Here is a 6,658-nt window from a genome sequence, read left to right on the forward strand (position 1 = left end):
CCTGAGCAAGGTCACCTGGGAGCTGGGCTCAGCAACAGGACAAAACTGAGCGTCTCACCCGTGCTCAGAGCCACCTCACGAACAGAAATGTTCGCTTCATGGGAAGAGCTCCGTCTTGGTGGAAGAGAGAGATGAGGGATGAGGGATGAGGGAAAATAAGAGGAAGTGAAATACTCGCCTTTCTCCCACTCTAGGAAAAGGGGTCATCTTTCCTGGCGAGTGAGGGAGAGAGGGCCAATTCCAAACATGGAGCGTTGAGAATTACTTCTGGGTATGCCCAGCAGAGGGCGCTCTGGTATAGGTAGAAATAACAGCAGAGTCAGCCACTCCTGGGGAAAATCCGGAGGTTTAGCTTGGTTGCCTGGCTAGCTCCAAAACTGGTATACAGGGACTTGGGACAACATTCTGAATGGAAGCCCGAAGGAATTCAAAGTTATGCTTACATAGAAGGAGATGGCGTGCAATTGCCCAGAGAAATCCTTGCAGCTTCAACAGCCCTTCCCAAGAAGCCACCCCTTAGAACAGTTACCAAAAATACGTAAAATATTTCCAGCTATGAAGAATTCTTTTAGGCGGCGCCGTGACGCGCCTCGGGAACGGTCCTCGGGCGCGCGCCGCTCTCTAACCCTCGGGCCTCAGAAGTCGGTGCCAGTGACTGGAGGAGGCGGCGGCGGCGAGCGGGTCCTTGTGGGCTACAAGAATCCTGCAAAAATGTCCCTCTATCCATCTCTTGAAGACTTGAAGGTAGACAATGTAATTCAGGCTCAAACTGCTTTTTCTGCAAACCCTGCCAACCCAGCAATTTTGTCAGAAGCTGCTGCTCCTCTCTCTCAAGATGGAAATCTATCCCAAACTATATCCGGAGCTCTTTCAATACATGGATGGGTCTGAGTTGAAATGAAGAAGAAATACGTGCAAATGTGGCCGTGGTTTCTGGTGTATCAATTCAGAGGCAGTTGGTAGCAAGACCTTCCGGTATGATGTGTATGGTGGTTCCTGTAACTGATAATGATGCTGGAATTCGGAGAGCAGAAATTAAGCAAGGGATTCGCGAAGTCATTCTGTGTAAGGATCAAGATGGAAAAATTGGACTCCGGCTCAAATCAATAGATAATGATATATTTGTTCAGCTAATCCAGGCTAATTCTCCAGCCTCATTGGTTGGTCTGAGATTTGGGGACCAAGTATTCCAGATCAGTGGTGAAAACTGCAGGGTGGAGCTCTAATAAAGCGCACAAGGTGCTCAAACAGGCTTTTGGAGAGAAGATTACCCACATGACAATTCGTGACAGGCCCTTTGAACGGAAGATTACCATGCATAAGGATAGCACTGGACATGTTGGTTTTACATTAAAAACGGAAAAATAGGCTGGGCGCGGTTGCTCACGCCTGTAATCCCAGCACTTTGGGAGGCCAAGGCGGGTGGATCACGAGGTCAGGAGTTCAAGACCAGCCTGACCAACATGGTGAAACCCCCGTCTCTACTAAAAATACAAAAATTAGCCGGGCATGGTGGCGGGAGCCTGTAATCTCAGCTACTCAGGAGGCTGAGGCAGGAGAATCGCTTAAACCCGGAAGGCGGAGTTTGCAGTGACTGGAGATCAGGCCACTGCACTGCACTCCAGCCTGGGCAACAGAGTGAGACTGCGTCTCAAAAAAAAAAAAAAATTAGCTGAGCATGGTGGCGGGCGCCTGGCTACTTGGGAGGCTGAGGCAGGAGAATCGCTTGAACCTGAGAGGTGGAGGTTGCAGTGAGCCAAGATCTCACCATTGCACTCCTGCCTGGATGAAAAGAGCAAGACTCCGTCTCAAAAAAAAAAAGAAAAAAAAAAGGAAAATTAACATCCACAGTGAAAAATAGCTCTGCAGCTAGAAATGGTCTTCTCACAGAACATAACATCTGTGAAATCAACGGACAGAATGTCATTGGATTGAAGAATTCTCAAACTGCAGACATACGGTCAACATATGAGACTGTAGTTACTACTACAGTCATGCCTCCTTTTATCTTTGAACTATTTATTTATTTATTTATTTATTTATTTATTGGCAGAGCCCCACTCTGTCACCCAGGCTGGAGTACAATGGTGCAATCTTGGCTCACTGCAACCGCCGTCTCCCGGGTCCAAGCGATTCTTCTGCCTCAGCCCACCAAGTAGCTGAGATTACAGGCACCTGCCACCACAACCGACTAATTTTTGTATTTTTGGTAGAAACGGGGTTTCGCCATATTGCCTAGGCTGCTCTCGAACTCCTGACCTCATGATCTGCCCACCTCAGCCTCCCAAAGTGCTGTGATTACAGGCATAAGCCACCGCACCGGGCCATGAACATATTATTAAGCGGATGGCACCAAGCATTACGAAAAGCCTAATGCATCACACCATTTCTGAGGTTTAAAATTCATGGCACCATGGAAATGTAGCTCCAGTTTCCTTGTTTGGCAACTTCTGTATTATGCACATGAAGCTTTCCTGGAGCCAGCAAGCATATGCTGCATGAGGACCTTTCTATCTTACATTATGGCTGGGAATCTTACTGTTTCATCTGATACCTTGTTCAGATTTCAAAATAGTTGTAGCCTTATCCTGGTTTAATAGACGTGAAATTTTCAAGAGATTACTGACAGTCCTAAAATAGTTTCTCTACTGGAAACCTGATGCTTTTATAAATCATTGTGATTAGGATGACTGATACAGGCTTAGCTTTGCGTGAGAACCAGTCACCTTTCTCCTAGGTAATGAGTAGTGCTGTTCATATTACCTTAGTTCTATAATATATTTCCATTTTTAACATGCTACCATAGTACATTTAGAATGATTGCCTTTGAGGCCGGGTGCAGTGGCTCATGCCTGTAATCCCAGCATTTTGGGAGGCCGAAGCAGGGGGATCACCTGAGGTCAGGAGTTCGAGACCAGCCTGGCCAACATGGTGTAACCTCATCTGTACTAAAAATACAAAAATTAGCCAGGTGTGGTGCTGCGTGCCTGTAATCCCAGCTACTCGGGAGGTTGAGGCAGGAGAATCACTTGAACTCAGAATGTGGAGGTTGCAGTGAGCCAAGATCACATCACTGAACTCCAGCCTGGGCAACAGAGTGAGACTCCGTCTCAAAAAAACAAAAAAAAAAGTTGCCAGTACTACTTCGCTATATATTTAATGTAAAAATTATTACCCTAAACCAGGATAAACTTTTGATTCCCCTTTTGGTCATTTGTATATTAAGTGGTATAATACTTAATTTTGGCATTTGACTCTTAAGATTATGTAACCTAGCTACTTTGGGATGAACTTAGAATATTTTTCTGGTAATTTGTTTCATTTCCTGATTCCTTTTGCAAACAAAATGGTAGTGACACTTTATTCCGATTTTTTTCTTCTTTTTGGTTTATGCCTATTCTATTTTAATTAAATATGTATACATAAAATTTTTTGAAAAGAATTATTTTATAAATAATTTTTGCCAGGTGCGGTGACTCATGCCTGTAATCCCAGCACTTTGGGAGGCCGAGGCTGGCGGATCACGAGGTCAGGAGATCGAAACCATCCGGGCTAACACGGTGAAACCCCATCTCTACTAAAAATACAAAAAATTAGCCAGACATGGTGGCAGGTGCCTGTAGTCCCAGCTACTCGGGAGGCTGAGGCGGGAGAATGGAGTGAACCTGGGAGGCAGAGCTTGCAGTGAGCCGAGATTAAGCCCCTGCATTCCAGCCTGGGTGACAGAGCGAGGCTCAGTCTCAAAAATAAATAAATAAATAAATAAATAAATAAATAAATAAATAAAATAATACTTTTTCCCCAATATGTCCCATTATACCATCTTTCCAGACTTCAGGCATTCACTTAATAAGCTCATTTTAAGGCCAGGCATGGTGGCTCACACCTGTAATCCCAACACTTTGGGAGGCCGAATCGGGCAGATCACCTGAGGTCAGGAGTTTAAGACCAGCCTGCCAACATGGTGAAACCCCATCTCTACTAAAAATATAAAAATTAGATGGGTGTGTGGTGCGTGTCCGTAATTCCAGCTACTCGAGAGGCTGAGACAGGAGAATCGCTTGAACCCAGGAGGTGAAGTTTGCAGTGAGGCAAGATCAGGGCACTGCACTCCAGCCTGGGCGACAGATCAAGACTCTGTCTCTAAATAAATAAATAAATAAATAAATAAATAAATAAATAAATAAATAAGTTCATTTTAAGTGCCTTTTATAGGCAAGGGAGATGCTAGATGCTGGGGAGATTTGAAAGGTGTGAATCCAGTCTCTGTCTATCGTGAATTTATGATCTAAAAGTGGAGATTAGACATACACAAATTATCATATTCTACAAGCCAGAATGTGGCCAACACCATCAGAGAGGCACAAATAGGTTACAGCAGACAAGGAAAGCTCACATGAAACAGAATAATGAAGAAACGTTTGAGGTTCAGTGCTTGCCATGCTGCTCCCAAGCCCGGTCGGTATTCCAGGAGAGGTTTCAGGCACCTACAGATGCCCCATGATTAGAGGCATCAATTCCTCTCAGAGGTGAAACCCTATGAAAATCATTACCGCTAGCCTTACAGCACTTCCAGACTTGACACTAGAACCTTGTGTGTCTTCAGTCCTCAGTACTACCCTACAAGGTAAACAGTGTTAGTGTCTCATTGCAGATGAAGACACTGAGGGCAGTGGTCATGTATTAAATGTCATCATCATCAGGATTTGGACCTATATCTGTACTGAAGTCAAAACTCTGCACTGTTCTCATAACTCCATTCTGTCTCTCTCTCTCTTTTTTTTTTTTTTTTTTTGATAGTCTTGCTGTGTTGTCCAGGCTGGGGTATAGTGGCACCATCTCAGTTTACTGCAACCTCTGACTCCTGGGTTCAAGTGATTCTCCAGCCTTAGCCTCCCAAGTAGCTGGGTACTACAAGCATGCATTACCACGCCCAGCTAATTTTTGTATTTTTAGTTAAGACAGGGTTTCACCATGTTAGTCATGCTGGTCTCAAACTCCTGACCTCAAGTGATCCACCTGCCTCAGCCTCCCAAGGAGCTGGGATTACAGGCGTGAGCCACTGTGCCCATCCCATTCTGTCTCTCTCAAGTGAAATACTTCCTAGTAATTGTATTTCACTAAATGACAGTGTTTTAAAGAAGAAATTAAAAGCCAAAGGAGCAAAGCCTTGGTAAATGATGGGCATTATAGGGAAGAAGGGAAGAGGTTTTGTTAAGATGGTCCAGCTGGGCGTGGTGGCTCACACCTGTAATCCCAGCACTTTGGGAGGCCGAAGCGGGCGGATCACCTGAGGTTGGGAGTTTGAGACCACTCTTACCAACGTGGAGAAACCCCGTCTCTACTAAAAATACAAAATTAGCTGCGTGTGGTGGCCTGTAATCCCAGCTGCTCTGGAGGCTGAGGCAGGAGAATCACTTGAACGCAGGAGGCGGAGGTTGCAGTGAGCGGGAGATTTCAGTGAGCCGGAGATCACACGATTGCACTCCCACCTGGGCAACAAGAGCAAAACTCCGTCTCAAAAAAAAAGAAAAGATGGTCCTGATATCACATCCCAGAGGAACACAGCCTTCTCTGTCACTCCTAGGTCTCTTAGGCTACACATTTTTCCTCAGCAAAACCACTAGTTATCAGCCCCCTTTGAATATTAATAATAGTAAGTTCAGATGGCCTTAAATGAATGTCTAATACCTTTGTGCTGAAAGTCAAGCGTATGATAGGAAAATGCTGAGCATCTGTTTTCTACAAATCCTGTAGGTGGCACCCACGTACTGGTTTCAACTGAAAGAACACGTTGACCTTTCAGGAATCATACTAGACACAGATGCATCTTACATAATGACTCCTTTTATTCTAAGTAAGAGAGAAAGAATATAGCCTCACTCCCTGTGCCTTCATCTGAAAATCCTCCCTTTAACAATGCTTGTATCCATCTGGAGCGGACCTAACCCATGCCACCGCAGGAGAAGTGCCAGCTCCCAGGCACCTCTCTAAGGCCAAACAGCCATGTGACCTTGAGCAGGCTCTCACCTCTTAGGGTCCCTGCTTTCTCATCTAGAAAATAAGAAGGATGAGGCCAGGCACGATGGCTCACGCCTGTAATCCCAGCACTTTGGGAGGCCGAGGCCAGGGCAGTGTAAAAACCCCATCTCTGGTAAAAATGCAAAAAAATTAGCCAGGCATAGTGGCGTGCACCTGTAATCCCAGCTACTCAGGAGGCTGAGGCATGAGAATTGCTTGAACCTGGGTTGAGGAGGCTGCAGTGAGCCAAGATTGCACCACTGCACTCCAGCCTGGGTGACAGAGCAAGAATCTAACAATAATAATAAAGTCCCTTCTAACTCATAAATTTTGCTTTGTTCTCCCCCAGAAGGAATCCTGAATGGTCCCTTAGTAAAAGGAAAGAATCTGTGAAATCAGAGTTGAAAGGGACTATAAGGGGAATCCAGCTCAAAAAGCCATTCCACTCTTGGAAATTTTCTGCCATATCTCTCCCAGAAAGTCGTGGTCCTCCAGGAGTCATCAGTCCATTACATCACACAACAACCCATACTCTGTGGGCTTCCAAGCCTTGGCCCTAATCCTACACCCTCAGGTAAGCCTCACCCCTGCTCCAAGGTCTACTTTCTATATTCACACACTTAAGCACACACACACC

General features: G+C 45.4%; 1 pseudogene; it reads left to right on the forward strand.

The window, feature by feature from the left end:
- Nucleotides 1-690: 690 nt before the first annotated feature.
- On the forward strand, nt 691-2,400 carry LOC112630384 (annotated as a pseudogene).
- Nucleotides 2,401-6,658: the final 4,258 nt, after the last annotated feature.

The sequence above is a fragment of the Theropithecus gelada genome, chromosome 8 (genome assembly GCF_003255815.1).
Source record: "Theropithecus gelada isolate Dixy chromosome 8, Tgel_1.0, whole genome shotgun sequence".
NCBI classification, from domain to species: Eukaryota; Metazoa; Chordata; class Mammalia; order Primates; family Cercopithecidae; genus Theropithecus; species Theropithecus gelada.